Genomic DNA, 17,420 nt, shown 5'->3' with positions numbered 1-17,420 from the left:
CGTCATTAAAATTTACATTCTGTCAGGAAACTGAAATCAGAAAAGAAATGAAAGCTTTACAAACTAAAAATAATTGGTTATAATAAAACAAAGTCTTTAGAAGACTTGCCCAGGGAAAGTACATAATAATTCTCATATTTTTTAAAAGGAAGGAGTTTTTAAAAGGAGTATTTTTTAAATGGAAGGGAAAAGGTCTAGACATTTGAGAAGTTTTGTAAGATTTATTAAATTGAAATTTATTTCAAAATTTACGGCTCTGCTTCTCAAATGTCTCAGAGGAACGAAACTTGTCATTCGGAACTCATTGCTCAACTTAGTTCTGAGCTTCAAAATACTTTTCCCTTGATAGGTTCTGTCTGAAGCGTTGAACTGAGGAGATCAATATTTATTTTTGCTTTTTATTCTTATGAAATTTTAAAGCTTTCCATTTTTTAATTTTTAATTTTTCATGTACTACCTTTGGGTACGATTTTCATCGAGGTAAAAACTAATTAGGACCCGCATGCAATACGGATTGCAAACTTGAATTTTAACTAAGACCATTTGATCTTCCTTTTTAAAAAATTGCATTTTTTTCCCGAGACAGCAGCAATTTGTGCAGGTCGTCTATTAGTTTTCAACTTTGATTCTGAAATATTCTTGGGATGTTTTGACTTTTTGATAATTCTCATATTTCATACTTAGTCTAATAATGCCATGCATTCTATAAAATGCCTAAGCTGTTTCATATACTGCCGGTAACAAATATATGCGGGAAAATGAACGTTATTTTACTGTTACATTTTGCAAAATGTACTCCGTAAGCAGAGTGATGAAGTCGAAATTTAATTACATGGTATTAATGAAATATATTTTGAACAAAGAACGTATTACCGCAAATTAAGAAAAATGAAAATAGATATTTATCTGAATACTAGGGGTATCGGATCACTAACAGTTTTAAAAAATTTAAATGCGATAAGTTTTTCTAATAATAATTTAAATGCAGTATAAATAATGGAAAAATTCAGCAAACGTATTTATTTATATAGTTATTGATAGACATCTCTTCTTTCATTGTTATTAAGATGCACAACGAAAAAAAAATCTGATTCTAAAAACAGACATTCAATGAGAGTTTGCCTTCAGCATGTGATGATGCGTCGAAGGCACCAAATCGTTTTGTCCCCTTCCTCATTATTCCGTAATTCTCTTTCATGCGCATTCCATGGCAAGCAAGCAATATATTGCTTTCAAATTTTACGGATTCTCGAAATTTTCCACAGGCTACATCGTCTTCTGAGCAGTCAGTGTCTTTAGATTTACTTGAAATTTCCAACGCTTCTAAGAGCATTTTCTCTCTTCAGTTCAAATTTATTTATTATTATTCCGCCTGCTTCACCTCTCAATGGCCACTACAGGTCAGTCATGTTGTTCTGATCGTTGCACCAGCAACCTTTTTGGTTGTTTATCTTTTTAACCTTATTATTGATAAACATATTTAACATTAGCGTATTACTTTTATTGGGCGCACCAACTTACAATTTTTTGGATATGTTAGTATAAAATTAGCAAAAAGGGTTAGTTAGTTTAGAGATATTTACACATATACATGAATGGAGGCTTGCTACCTTTACATTTCATCAGGTGACTAGTTCTGGTTAATAAATAGACATACTCTATGATTTTTCTGATAAAGAATTTGATGCCCCGCTGTCCGTAGTAATCCTGAAGGTCTTTGAGGCTATGTGACCCCTAGAGCTGAGGAAGGAAGGCTCCGGTGGCGAAGTGAGTAGACAGTCGTGGATGTAATGTGAGACGTCTGCCGAAGAAGCAGAAGCACCGCAGGCGCATTTGTTGTTTTGATGGCAGAACCTGCCATGGAGGTAGGAGGTCTTACTTCCTACCTCCATGGAACCTGCTGAGGTACGCGGGAAATCTTCCGTGATTTGTAAAAGCTTGTTGTAGATAGAAATCTGCTTTGAGCCTCTTGGTGGAAAATTCAGATGTCGAATCAGCTTCTAAATTAAATGTTTCATGTGTTTTTCTATTCCGTTCACAGACCACCCACATTTAGTTTCCGCACTGTTCTGATTCAGAAATTAGGCAGACCCTTCCCGTGAAGCATCCATAAGCATTCATTCATTCATTCGGTAAAGCATCCACCATCAAAGATTTTTAAAGATTTTCTTTAAAATGTTGTTTGATAAGATAACTACAACATATTTTTTAATATTTATGAGTAACATTATTAAGATTCTTAATTAACAAGAAATGAAATATAAAATTTACGCTTGGGCATAAAACAGTTTAAGCTTACTAAAATGAAGAATGAAATTAAGAAATGAAATAAATTGATTACTTTCTTTTGCATATTAAGCAGTTTATTTTACGATATTTTATACACATATTTTATTTGCATAAGAGCCTCACCACTCGCCCTCGACAGTCGCGTTACAGCTACCCCTGACATAAATGCTGTTTATTACGTTGTAACGCTCAAATGTGCATCGATGAGGCGAAAGATACCGCAACAATTTTGGCCTCTACAGAACTGAGTTCCAAACTACCATTCCTTGAACAAGAGAACATTTATTTATTTTTAAGAGCGGATTGTAGCATTTGGAAAGCATTAAAAGGAATAGCGCAAGGGTGAATATTGAGAAGATGCAGTAGGTTTCTATATCGAGAATAATTTAACTTACCAAAAAGTGTACCCCAAAAGAAAGAAAAGGACAAAGACAGGACAGAAAGAATGCAGTATATAAGTTTTTAAATCTCTTTGATGCCTATCGGTTCGTGAGGCAGTGTTCACGGATTCTAAAGCTTTACAAAGCGAAGAAAAGTGTAAATATTGGTCTGATTTATCACTAAGAAATGTAAATGATACCATTGTTTGTTGTTCTTTTGCAAAATTTTCCTAGTGGAAATTGGGGTGCCGAAAGATGCCATTGTAAATGGCTGCATTCATTTCGGAGTTCGTCGAAAACGGTCAGAATGAGGTTGGTCTTTTTATTTTTTTTTCTTTTTTGCAACGAATTTATTCTGACCTTGGCAAAAAGCAAGAGTTTACGAGCATTTTTAACGCGTGGCATGATTGCTGATGGGCCAATTTAGCTGTCAGGAAGGATTGTTATGAATACAACCTGTAAGATTTTATTGCAGAGATACATGCATATGTTACATAAACCAAAGAAATTGTTGCAGAAATGAAATCCAGAATATCGCGAAATTTCACTGTGTATTGGTCATTTCGTTGGTCTCGACTTACGTTTGAGTAAGAATGATTTACAGAGATAATTTTCGAGGAATTTTTTTATGACCTTATTGTTTATTCTTTTATATATCTTTAAGAGTATAACGAATTCTATTAAACCTGATTCTTAGTTTGGTATTCCATTTAATTTTCAGTGCTCATGAGAAAAAAACTCAAAATAAAATATTTTAGAAAGGTCAGATATAAGGCAGAAAAAATACATTTCTAAAACTTAAAGTGAAACGAATCTTGGACTATTCCTTCGAAGCAAGTGACTTATCGTGATATTGATTTAATGTTGTCTGCTCCCAATTCTTATTGGAAGCATGTGGCTTGGAAGAAAACTGTGGTTGATTGGAATGCTGAATATCTTGCTTCTTCGAAGGCCCAGTGGACAAAGAGATTTTTTCTTCCCAAGTGTTCTTCAACGACTTAAGTATAGGCATTTTCAACCGGATTATAAACTTACTCAGATTTTGGCCGGTCATCGGAATTTTAGAATTTACTTTTATTTCATTTCAGTATTGTTACTAGTGAACTCTGTGCTTGCGGCAATGTTGTGGAAGATGCTGAACATATTTTATTGCGTTGGTAGGTAGCATGCAACTGCCTGAAGTGCATTTAAAGTGAGTTTATGGCAGCTCTTTATTTGCTAGTCTCCTGTTTTCTATGATCTTGTAAGGAGTTCCTAGGCCTTTGTAATCATGGAAGATTTTATTTATTTTTGGAACTTTTAGTATTATATTATTTATATGACTGAAATGTTACCTTTTATACGTCATTGTATTATTTTGCGTATTGTCTACATATGAGTACGTTATTTATTGATGTTTTGTATTGCTGATGTATCATTTTTCCCTTTGTATTAATATTATTTTAAAGTTTTATTTCATTTTTATTATTATTATATTATTTCAGTTCGTTTATTTTAATTTATAGGAATATTAAAGTAGTTTAGTTATTCATGGTATATTTTAGTATTTTTATTCTAATAATATTTGTATTTAATATTTTTTCTTTGCTTTCTCAAGGTCTAGATTCTTATATTTTTGTTGTTGAATTCCTTGTCCTGTGAGTTATTTACTTACATCTGTAAGCCTCATGGAATACTTCGTGGAATACAAGTTTTCTATTTGTTTTCTCAATTTAAAAAAATTCCTACAAAGGAAAGGTTCTCTTAAAAACTTGACAGTATATGCTAATATCATATTGTGCAAATATTACTGAATAATATTGACTGCTCCGCTTTATAAAAACAAATTAGACATTTTAGTTTTATAAGTATTCTACAAAAAAAAGGTAATTTAATGTTCAAAATACCGTATTTCAAAATAAAACTAAGCAAAAACATTTTGCTTTAATGTAAAATTAAGGGTTATTGGTGCATTTTAAAATTGGTACATTTTAAAATTTGTATAAGAAGTACATTTTTAACTGATAAATTGCTCATATAAGAAGAATGTGTAATGAAAGTGTATTAATAATGAAAATGCAGCCGAATAAAAACATTAATAAACAAACAGCAAGACATTTTCTTATTAGACTTAAATTAATCTGTAAAGCATTCATATTTCAATGGTCATTCTTCAGCTAAAATATTTGATATCGATCTCCTTGTTTTAACCGATACATACAAAAATTAACGAAAAAATCTACAGATTTATGTTTCTATGACTGTAAATTTATGCCAGAAATATAGTTCAGGAGCATTTTACTGAGCTTATCTCTCTGACGTAAGCTTTTGCACTTTCAAAAGAAAGAAACTAACACAATATTTTGAGTGCATCTGACCATTTCGAAATGAAATGTGAAAGCAGTCCGAGGAAAGGAGGAGGGTGAGAGTAGATAAGCTTTATAAAAAAGTAATAACTTTCTATGCTTGTTCTATCAACTTTATAAATTAAATGGTGAAAAAAATAAGCACTGCAGAGTTTATTTTTATCAAAGATAGCACTTATTACTAATCAAACTGGTTATTACCTAAAGGTCTCATCAAATATAGTATAAATAAAATGTATCTGTTTATATTAGGAACAAAATAAGAATTTCTTACATATTCCTTTTTTGTTGCAAATCGCACCAAAAAGGAGTAATTATAAAACAGGAAAAATTATATAATGTTTTAATGAGTGTAATTTAATAAAGATATTCAGAATTTCTAATTAGACATGTTATGATTTAAATGAATTTTTATTCAAATCAATAGGATTAAAAATTGAAAGAAAATATTCTTAAGAAATGCATTTATTTGTTTTACATCGCATGGTTTGTTGATTGGTAACAGGCAAAATAATTCGGACATTAAATATCTGGAGCTTTGCCGAATGGCAGCACACTGGCAAATGGAGATAAAAGTATTTTATTTTATGCAGTGTCAACAGATTGCTTTTAAACAGCCAAATGTTTTTACTTATAACTTACATTTTTCTGATTAGCAACAGCATGATGCGCTACAGATAAAAGTGTTTTATCTCGAGCAATGTTGTCACTGCCCGTTTTTGAATCCATGAATTTATTAACCAAAAATTCTTTAACCCTCTGAGAGTTATGGATTTAGCCCTGAAATTTTAAAGTTCCGCAAAGTATTATAAATAGGGGATATTTCCTTGCGTCTAATTCCGAAACGACCTTTGAACTTTGTACTTTGATTTCGTTTACTCCAATGTACATCCAACCCAAAATCAGCTAGATCAGGAACTGACAAAAAGTTTTATATGTACGAAATGGAAGCCTATTTTTCTATATAGAATTTTACGTCCTTGGACGGTTCAAATTCGTACAAAAGTTGAGAAAAATTAAGAAAAGAAATATTACATTTGGACTCCAAGATGCACATATTCGAGTGGAGGACTACTTGTGTTCCAAATTTGATAGCTCTACTTGACGCCAATTTTGTCAATGCGAGGAACATACGTAGGTATATGCATACATATAAATTCTTCATTATTTTAATAATAGAGATTATAGTTTTGCATAAGAATATTTCCAGTATCAGATTGTTTAAATAAAATATTTTTAGATCGTAGATCGTGATTTTATAGTTGATCTGCAACTACTAAAGAGTATTTTTTCCAGTACACTGAAAATTAATACCAATTAAAACGTTTGCTTGTTTTAAAGATAAAAGATGTACATCTGTACATCGTCGCACATAGGCGGGAAAAGATGATTAGAGTTCATGAATTTAAGTAAAGTTCATACTTATATATACTTATATTATGTTCATACTTATATTTTTATCCATAAAAATATAAAAATAACTCGATGAACCATGTATTAAGTCGTGGAGGCAGGCGAAGAAAGTATTATTATGGATGTGTTCTTTACCGTATCCATTTTCTTGTACCTCATAACTAGTGGTGGTTTATCATCATTCTGTGTTTAAGTTAGGTTAGATTTTTTAATTAAGTTCCATAAAAGAGTATTTACGGTAACTTTATGGTAATAAAGAAGTATACATTGTTTAAATGGCTCTTTTTGTTACGCTAAGGAATTGACTATTAAATTTTAGATGAGAAATGAAATATCTTAGCCATGTGAATTCGTAATTGCTTCTTGTTTGGTTAGCTATCACGAAATTTTTATTGAATTTTAGCCATTTCTAATTTCAATGACAAAGAATAAAAATGAAAGATTTGTGAGAGATATTTCGAAACTGCAACTCTTTGAACTAAGTACTACTTACTACGAGCTAAGTACTAAGTACTACGTAACTCTACTCTACCAAGTGTAACTCTACCAATTAATTTCAACACAAAAGCGTTATAAAGTATATACAAGGTATATAACAAAGTAGCATAAAACTGACATATATAAATAATCAAGCCATAATAATTAAATAATTAAATCAAAATTTTGGTGGTTAAAAGTCTAACAGGGAGTGGATCATGATTGGAATAAAAGTAAAATAATTCAATACTATAACATAATACAATAATACAATAAAACAAACAGTTGAAAATTCATTGGTGTTTTTCAAGGAGTAGCCGAAAAAGTTTCGACAGAGCCACCTTTCTGAATTATATCTGGGTGATCATATATCAAAAGTGCCACTTAAATTAAATTAATAAAAATAACTTAAGGCCATTAAAAATTCTTTTTTACATAATTTACCTTTTTTTTCTAATTTTCGACGTAGTGATTTAATAGTTTTTGTTTTGTAACTATTTTTTTATTAATTTTACCCTATCTTGGGCTCTACATTACGTATTTTAAAATACGTTAACTTAACTAATTAATTCAATTTGACAAATGCTATGCCGATGGGTTTTGAGCTCTTGCAACATTTTCCCCTGCTGATTAAGCTCTCGAAAACGTTCTAATTATAATTTACTGTTAAATAATTCTTTTTTCTAATTTTAAACCTTTTGCATGTTAAAATATTTCACAATTTGGGCTAATAGCCTGTAATTAAATTTTTTTTTTTTTTTAGTTTCGTTTCCTTAAATTTAATTTTTTGATTTGTAATTTTTTGATTTTTATTTTTTGACAGTTTTGAAAAATACTGATTCAGTTTGTTGCTTCTGTTTTGACCAATTATTTATTCGTTTGTATTATTTATTCGTTTTGACCAATTCTTCATTTATAAATTTAGTTTCGAGAATTCTTGTTTTGTCAAGTTTTGTACAGTATTTTTTGTCTGGATCATGTTGGAGGAAATTATATTTTGATATTTATCAAAAAGACTAAATAATTTTTTTAAAAAATTTACACTACTTTACATCCTTTATTTGTATTATATAAAAAAGTTTAAGTATTTTTATTAATTTATTTGGCTCTTACTTTTGATTTTGAATCATCCAGATATAATTCAGAAACGTGGCTCCACTGAAACTTTTTCCGCTGCTCGTTGAAAAAGACCAAAGAATTTCAACTATTAGTTTTATTGTATTAGATTATTATATTATTTTTTTATGTTATATTACTGTATTGTATTGTTTTCAACTTTATTCATTTTGTTCTGTTAGACTAACCTCCAAAATTTTGATTTAATTACTTAATTATTATATCTTAATTGTTTAATCAAATTGGCAACACACTGCGCTGCTTTAATAATATATAATATGAACTTTCAAATTTATAAACTCTTGTTTATTTTATATATAGAAAGATATAAAGTTTTATCAAATTTGATAGGACTTCTCGCATTTATTTCACTCTTAAGATCGGATATTAGAAATCAGACTCCAAATCTTAACACGTAAAACGTCCCTTCAATAAAATGTAAAAAATTCACTGTTCACTTTATTTATGTTTTACTTTTAAATGAAATATTTTTAAAACTATAAAAATAATTTTGAATGACATACTTTCAATAATAAATAATGATGATATTTTGTTTTTACTTACCAAAGAAACGGGGATAATTTCAGTCAAGTAACTCCTTGATTTCGAACAACATGCTGATAATACACTCAGTGGAGAAGGGATAGGGAATTTATCAAGACTGTCTAAGTAACAGACATGTTCATCGCCGTCATTTTAAATCACCTCTTATGTGTCAGTTTATTCTAAAAAAGGGAAAAAATGGTTTCATGATTAAGTAAACAATATTTTTAAACTCTAAGCAAAAGCATCTAAAGAAGCAAATAAATGTATGGAATACAAATAACTTTATTGTTATCATGTTTAATATAAGCATTTTAAGTAATATGCCTCTCGAATACGCGCGAGAGTCCTGACCACTATACCAGGAAGGCTTGCTACGAAAGCGGTAGAAATGCCTTATAATGTAAACAATGATAATATTAACGAAAATCTAAAGTTTGTGTTATCTAAAGTAATCTTCGAAATGTAAAGTTTGGTACCTGTGATACATTTTTGTTCGTTACAGTTTGTAATTCAAATATATTGAGAGACGTCAAATATATTGAAACGTCAGTTCTTAGACTGACGTTTCATTCGAATAATTCTAAAACGTTTAATTAATTATTAAATAACTTACTTGAAATTAAATATAAGCAAGTTAATTTTAAATTCAGTTTATAATAATTAATAAACAGTTTTCAAAGAAAATTTACCAAATGGGACAAAACTTGTAAATAAATAATAACAAACTAATCTGTCTCACTTATTTATTAATTTTTTTCAAGGAATAAATAAAACTAGATATGTTTGTATGTAAATAATTTTGTACTTCTTTATTTCTTGCAATAGCTTCACATTTGTTGGCAGTTCGATTCTGATAAAGTTTGTAACTTTAAAGTTACAAACTATTTGATAAAGTTTGTAACTTTATCAGAATTACTAGATATCAGAATTAATTATTAGAACTATTATATTAATTATTAATTATCAGAATTATCAGAATTAATTACTAGAGAAATTAGAGAAACCTTCATCATGGATAGTAGATGATCATTGATCAATCGGGTTCTTATTAATTTTCGACTGTTAAAAATGCTCTTCACAGATAAATGTATTTCCAATCAAAGTGATTATTCTCAGTGCAAAAATTCGTAAGTGAGCTTCCCCCCCCCCCACAAGTGTGAATAAACGCTAAACAAATCTGTATCTTCCAATCCTTGATAAGATTTATATCACACTGTGAATTAAATAGTTCCATTTACAGATTTTCTAGTGCGTAATTCATGTTTGTTTTTAGTGAAAATGAAAATAATATATCTTCGGACTTCCCATATTCCCATTCGGACTTTTTCCAGCATCGTACTTGCAACAAATGCATAACTCAACTGGCTTCACGAACAGCACAAAATTGCATTGGGAGAGCCGCCAGTTTGGGATCACTGCTCTACTCACACTTCATTTATGATCAGGTCACCTGTGGATGAATGACTGAAGCCGGGAACACTGGCAACACATCTGAAGCTCGTAATCCAACAGTTGAACAAGTTAGATGCGCAGATTTTTGTATACTTTTCCGTGCAAATATGAGTCAATTTTCTTCTAAAAGGTTTTCATAGGATTTAATTTCTCTTAGAATACCCTCTAAAATAGTTAATCTCTTAAATAGTTAGTTCTCATTAGCTTTACCCAATACTGCCTCATATTTGATAATCTCCTGAAAGAAACCTTCTGCAAACTTAATTTGCAAGATTATTTTAGCGAAAATATTAGCTCAATTCCAGAATATATGATTTTATTAATATTACATATGTTTCGTCTGTAGTCAGATAAAAGTGTTCGTGAAGAGATGCACTTTAACTGTTGTAGATAATATAAAAATTTCCACGAATTAAATTCTTGGAAAGGCAATAAAGTGGATTCTGTGTTTGCACTTACGAAATAAAATATTTGTTGTAAAACTTATAAAAGAAGTAAACATATAAAAAATGAAAAGGTAGTTAAGAATATAAAATAAATGTAAGCTCCCAGATGAAATGAAAGCGACGGAGAATTATACGAAGATTATTCGGTGTAAAAGGTACATTTTGTCATAAAAATTAATTTTAAGGAAATGAGATTTCAGGAAAATTTAAATCTTGAATTTGATATCAAAATACAACAATAAAAACCCTTAAGTTTAATTATTTTAATATCAGCAAAAGGATAAATCCTTTTAATAAAAAAAATATTTTTTAGAACTTTTAGAACTTATAAGTGCTTTATTATGGAAAAACGCTATGAAAAAGAATTAACAATTAATTTTTCTCTGAAATTTAAATAATTAAGATAACAAGAATTTTCCATTTGTGTTCTTTTAATTATTTCAGTTCTTTTCAAAAAGCATAAGTTGTTTATATTAATATTAGTTTTGCGTTTCTGATTGTTGTTTAATAAATATTAGCAGTAAATATCACTCATTCGTTAATAAATTTCAATTAATTTAATATTAAATTGTCTTAAATATATTCCGAAATATAGCCTTTGTCAGTTTAAAATTATTTTATCTGTTTTGCGTGAAAAAATATGTAGAAGACAGTTTTATCTTGTAATGACCGAATTTTTAGACTTTACTCAACTTCCGCATCCTGTGAAATTATTTACGATGGGCATGATAAATACGGTAAATTACAGATGTTAAGATAATTCCCATAATTTACAACGTCAGTTACAAAACTTGTGCTCCTTTAACAATCGTAGTTCATAAATTGCAATCTCATATCTTCACAAAAGTAGGTTGACATTCAAAGTTGTTTGGAATCTCGGTCCTTCAACGGAGGAAAAGTCCCGGATAAGAAAAGGAATGAAAGCATTTAAAATATTGCGCAGGAAAAACAAAATTGCTTGCTTGAAATAAAATAAAGATCCGCAAAAATGTTATTATTCCGGACCTTTAACAAAAGTTTCCAGATAAAAATTTATTGTTGTAATAAACCTTGAAAAAATTATGATAAGTCACTAAATCCAGCAATCTTGAAATTAATATCATTCTTGTTTAGTAATGTGCATCTTTATGGGACTGTCGAAAATATAAATATGGCCTTAGGATTCATATTTTTAAGTATTGATTACAGACATGTGCTTCTAATTGAAAAGTTCCTCAATAGAATTTTATCAGAATAGTTTAGTTTTAATAACAAAAAACTTAACATTTTACATGGCCCACGCACAGAAAGAAGTACAATTAATAAAATATCCATTATGCTTTCATAATTTAAATATAAGAGTTTTTTTACCTTTACATGCCAAATTTACGAATATACAAAAGACATGTTTTTTTTTTCAAAGCATATTTTTAGACTAGAACTAAATATTACTTAAATTTTGTCTAAATTTCAAAACTTAACTACGAAATAAAAGTAATTGTTAACAGTACTGTGTAAAACAGCATTGAAAAGAAAGAAGAAAAAAAGTCTGAGTAAAATATAATTGTTATTAACTTTTCTAATAGAACAGAAATTACAAATTGCTAATATATCATTCAATTTTGCACATTAAAGTGTGAAACTTTCTGTGTTTCTAAGAGACATTGTAAACTACTTCTTTACTACTTTGTACGTTGGTACTACTTTTAGTACTTTGGTGCTGCTTCGTGAGAATCACATAAAAAATTTTGTGTTTACTGAATACTTATAATCTCAAAGCTGCAACTCATAAAATCTTCCTTTTATTTTAAGAAAATGTGATTGAAAGACTGTTTCTAGAAACAGCATTTTAGGAACCAAAAAAGTAGGATTCTTTAAAGAATACATGGCATTTAAAATTAAAAATGCCTTTTTCTGTGCCTTTCGGTGGCCCTTTTCTTCTCCGCCTGGAGAAGCCGTGATTGCTAAAAATAGTAGCCATTGTAATATTTTCTATTTGAATAAAAACGATGACTGATTTAAATTGCATTAGTTTTCAAATTTAACGAAGGTGTGGTGTATTTAATTATGTCAAAGCACACTAGGGCTATCTGCCTAAGGGGAGGGATGCCTTCATGGAGGACCTTTCTAAGGGAAACTGGCTCGTATACACGTTACACATGGGGAAAACCACGAAAACACCCATGCAGCCAGCCCGTTCGCGGGAATCGAACCTCGAACCGAACTACCAGTGTTCAGCGACTTTACCGCTCGGCCGCTGATGGGCAAATTTAATGAAGGAAAAACCCAAGAAGGAACAATATGTAGTTTTGAAGTACAGAATCGAACGTGCAACTTGCTCATAAAAGATACTATTGGCTTTGATAAAAGATAAAAGATACTATTTGGTTCCTTAAATGCTCTCCCTAAAAATATTCTTTCAGTTGTAGATTTTCTTAAAATAAAAGGAGGATTAAATGGGAATTGCTACAGCTAGATTAGAAGTATTCCGTTAACACGAAATCTATTTTTTTTAAATGTTTTCTTTTTATGTGAGTGCCATGAAACAGCAGATCTAGTTTAGAATGTGAAGAAAATTCTGTACTTTATGATGTATTAGCGACTAGTTTTGTAAGGCAACTGCTCGAACATTACGTCGTTAATATCATTTAAAGGGTCTGCTTAAGGAAACAGACAACGTCCTCATTTATTATATTTAACGTATGCCACAGAATATATGTATATAAATTCATAATGAAGTAAAGCTCGGAACGTAAATTAAATACATATTTAGTTCCGAAAATGTCTTTGTATTGAGTTTCCAATTATTTTCCAAAAAACGTTTCTAACAACTTACTTAAAAATTTTTGCACTTTATTATTATTGAGATGAAGAACTAAATTTATTACTTTTAAACCATTTAGTTTTTATTTAAGTAACAGAGAGTTAAATTTAAAAGAAAAATCAAATATCTGGCAACGCACTGGAGCGTGGAAGAGGAAAGTATTTTATTTTTGGCAGTGGTAACACATTTCTTTTAAATCGCTCAGTTGGCTGATTAAATTTGAAAAACAAATACTTAACGCTTTGCCACATTAACAGATTGGAACACATTGCTTCTCGATCTCCGAGTTTCTGACTAAGGTTGAAAGATGAATATTTTATGCTTTGCAGAGTGGCAACACATTGCTTTTAGATGCTTGAATTTAGTTGTTAGTAAAAATAACCTTAATTTTGCATAATATATGAAGTAAATCAAAAACAGATTCGAACTTCGAAATTCGGGCTTCGAGGCGCACATGTTGAGGGGAGGACTACGTTTGCTCAAAATTTAATGCTTTATGCCCCGCCCACAAAGCGAGAAATGCTAAGCGAGGAAGCAAAATAAAAGTAATTATAAGTAAAATTAAATAAAAGTAATAAAATGTAAAATAAAATAAAGTAATTTATACTTACAGATTCTTCATTATTTAATAATGAAAATAGCTATTGCATGTACTTCTACAAATGTTCATTATTATTAACACGATTAACTATGATGCTTCTATAATCAATACATACTTTGACAGCCATGTTATTTATGCAGCACAGCTTTCACAGCAGATGCCAGTCAAGAGTTTGCCATAGCAAATAACATAACTTAATATTAACAGAGAAATTTATTATTCTTTGCGATAATCTCTCTTCTTAAGAATGAATCGTGCTTAAACAAGTAACTAATTCGCTAATGACAGTATGTTTTCTTCAGCTACATTGAGAAATTGCATCATTTACACTCATGTCCATAGATTAAGGATAATTCGGAGTCACGCGGAAATCGAACTCTGAAATAAATATATCACCTGTGAAATCACTACACACATCTTCAAGAATCATATGCAAATTTCAGGAAGTAACCAGATGACACCAATGGTACGTCACAATGACGAGAGTGTAAGAGAGTGATATATAAGGAATACAGGCAAAGAAGTAAAATTGTTCGCAGGCGCTTTATAAGTATTTCAGTGCAATAACCGAATATTTATGACACAAAAGACGCATTTGGATGATTTTTTACGTGGTAGAATTATCGGCCGTCTGGAATGTGGGCGTACCCAACTGGAAGTATCAGAGGAACTTGGCATTGCACGAAGTGTCATCTCCAGGCTTTGGCAACGATTCCAAGATGATGGTAATGTGAGTAGACGTTACAGCACAGATCGCCCCAGAGTTACAACGCCGAATGAGGACCGGTATTTGGCAGTTACTGCCAAAAGAAACAGGCGGAGCACAGCCTCAGACTTGTTTCGTCAGCTCTCTTCAGCCACTGGTACGACAATTTCAAGGCAGACGGTGTACAGACGCTTAGGGCAGATTGGTCTATATGCTCGTAGACCTGTCAGATGCGTTCTACTTACTGCAACTAACTGTCGCCTGCGGTTAGCCTGGAGTAGAGAGCATGCATTGTGGACACCACAACAGTGGGCTTGTGTGATGTTTTCCGACGAGTCCAGGTTTAGCTTGCAGTCTGATTCTCGCCGGACTTTCATATGGAGAGCTCCAGGTACCCGTTACCACCAAGAAAGCATCATTGAACGACACCGTTACGGTGGTGCAGAGGTGCTCGTTTGGGGTGGAATTATTCTGGGTTCTAGAACTGACCTGCATGTTCAAATTGGAATTATGACAAGCCAAATCTATCGGGACGTTATTTTGGAATAACATGTACGTTTGTTTCGGGCTCCATGGGCGCACAATTTGTGTTTATGGATAACAACGCCCGTCCTCACCGTGCAAGCATCGTAAGCTAATGCGTTTAATCGGAGGATATTACCCGTATGGACTGGCCAGCATTCTCACCGGACTTGAATCCAGTAGAGCACGTGTGGGATATACTTGGCCGATGAGTTGCAGCCCGTCAACCTCTTCCTACATGTCTACCGGAACTTTGGAGACCATTGCTTTTTGAGTGGTGTAATATCCCCCAAGATCAGATCGATAATTTGATACTCAGCATGCCTAGGCGTTGTACGGACTGTATTGCATCGTCTGGGAGACGTACAATGTATTAACAATCATACCAACCATGTAATATTGGTTTTTGTAAATAGGTTTTTTTTTGTAATTTGCTCCAGGGAGAAAAAATCGCTAATTTTTTTTTAATAATATCAAAAATATAACATCTTTTTTTTTTTTTTTTGCTCTTTACCTTTTGTTTAATAAATAAGCTTTACAAATAAGTCAAATTTGTTTTGCTTCTAACTCTTCCTTCGCCTGATTTTGCATTATCATTAATTTATGGACATGAATGTATATTATTATCCCTTTCACCATATTCTGCTAGATGGAACGCTTCTGATTCTATGACAACAACATTAACGCATTGCAATAATAGTTAAAGAATTCACATCATTTCTGTCATCTTTGAAATGATCCCATATAACTGAAGAAATAGTTTTGCTGGATGGGTTTATTTTCCGAAATTTTAGGAATCATTTTTAAACCATTTACCTGCCAAATGAGAAAATTCATAAAACACTATTTAAATTAATAAATTTTTCAGACTTTACGTAAGACTTTCATATAAGTAACTTATTGAACTGACTTTTAAAATAAATTTTTGACAGAAAAAATCATTTATAACTATCTATTACTTAAAAATTGGGCAAAAGTTTGACATCTCTTGTTTGTTTTAAATTGAAATTTTCGACGACTTCTGATTTCTTCTAAATTTTTTGAATTGGAAGGACCATAAATAATGAACAGTGAAACCCAGAATTCAAAAGTGCTAACTGTTTAATAACATTCTACAGCTTTAGATATGTACTACAAGAAAATCTATTAGTTAAAATGTAAATGAGAATTATACATGGATTTTTATACATTATAACAAGACAAAAATGTAAGCAGATTTGTTTTTACTACTCATAACAATTATAAAATCTTTTAAAACGTATGTTAATGGAGGTAAAACCAAAAAGAAGCAGTAAAATTCTAACTGCAAATGAAACTGATGGATAAATAGTTTAAAATTTGTAAATTTAAGAAAATATTTACTTTTTACGAGACTTTCCTACACTAGAATAATATAAATCAACTAAACGTTTTATGATAAATCTAAGAATTCTGTTAGCACAGCCCGCTTCAGAAAAATGAAAAATCCGCTATAAGCTTATTGCATTATAATTAATTTAGCCTAGAGTTATTACTGATGGAATTCTACATCCATCTACAGAATGACCCAAAGATAGTAGGCGTGATTGTTATGCGATTCAGACATGGACAGAGAGTTTCATATTACATTACGATATGAATGATTGGCTAAGGTGTCCTTCCCTACTCCAAACTGACTAACAGAGAGTTATTTGAGCAAAAGATGGCGCAGTGAATGATCATCAAACATATTAACAGATCGTGACCCCCTGCAAATGGCGTCATTTTCCAGGCATATTGTGCCGTCACGAAGGAAAGAAGAAACAACAAAACCGTATAATATATTCAATGTATTAAAGAGGCCTTATTGCTAAACTAGTCACGTGTCCCAAATGGCACCCAAAAAGGCTTTCCGAAGTAGTCATAACTGAGCCATAATGAATGTTGTAGGAAGTATGGTTCACTGCCCGAAATCTGAAGAGGCGAGTCGTGAAGCCGATGAGTTGGTTTCAGGTAAGCTGTTCCTGTCTGTAAAGCGGCAGGTGAACGGCATAGGAAGACCTGTCGTAATACTGTCGTGGTTTATCCCTTAAACTACCTTTTCAATTGAATGTTTAGATTGTAATCTCGCTGCTTGGAATAGCTGTACAGCAGGATATGTATCTGACTTCGGAATATTTTAGGACTCGCTATATTTATCATCATCCATTGCATACCGAGGGTTCGAAATTAACCCTTTAAAGCAAAGTGTTTAAGGAAGCTATTTAAAACATCAGCCATTCAGACAAAAATGTAAAACAAAAGCTCTCAATCTGGTTCTTTGGATAGCAATTTAACTTCTGAAAGGTACCATATGTTGTATTCTT

General features: G+C 31.2%; 1 protein-coding gene across 1 annotated transcript in view; it reads right to left on the bottom strand.

Moving 5' to 3' along the window:
- The window catches only part of LOC118191814 (uncharacterized), a 196,751-nt gene that overhangs the window by 112,687 nt on the left and 66,644 nt on the right, over nucleotides 1–17,420 (bottom strand). The window contains exon 2 of the mRNA XM_035362664.2: nucleotides 8,585–8,745. The gene's annotated coding sequence lies outside the window, so the exon portion shown is untranslated. The remainder of the gene's footprint in view (nucleotides 1–8,584; nucleotides 8,746–17,420) is intronic.

The sequence above is a fragment of the Stegodyphus dumicola genome, chromosome 6, assembly GCF_044657685.1.
Source record: "Stegodyphus dumicola isolate Sdum_Otavi_A_Nest chromosome 6, ASM4465768v1".
In the NCBI taxonomy this organism is placed as follows: domain Eukaryota; kingdom Metazoa; phylum Arthropoda; class Arachnida; order Araneae; family Eresidae; genus Stegodyphus; species Stegodyphus dumicola.
Note: the sequence above shows the minus strand (reverse complement) of the source record. Positions and strands in the feature narration are given on the sequence as shown.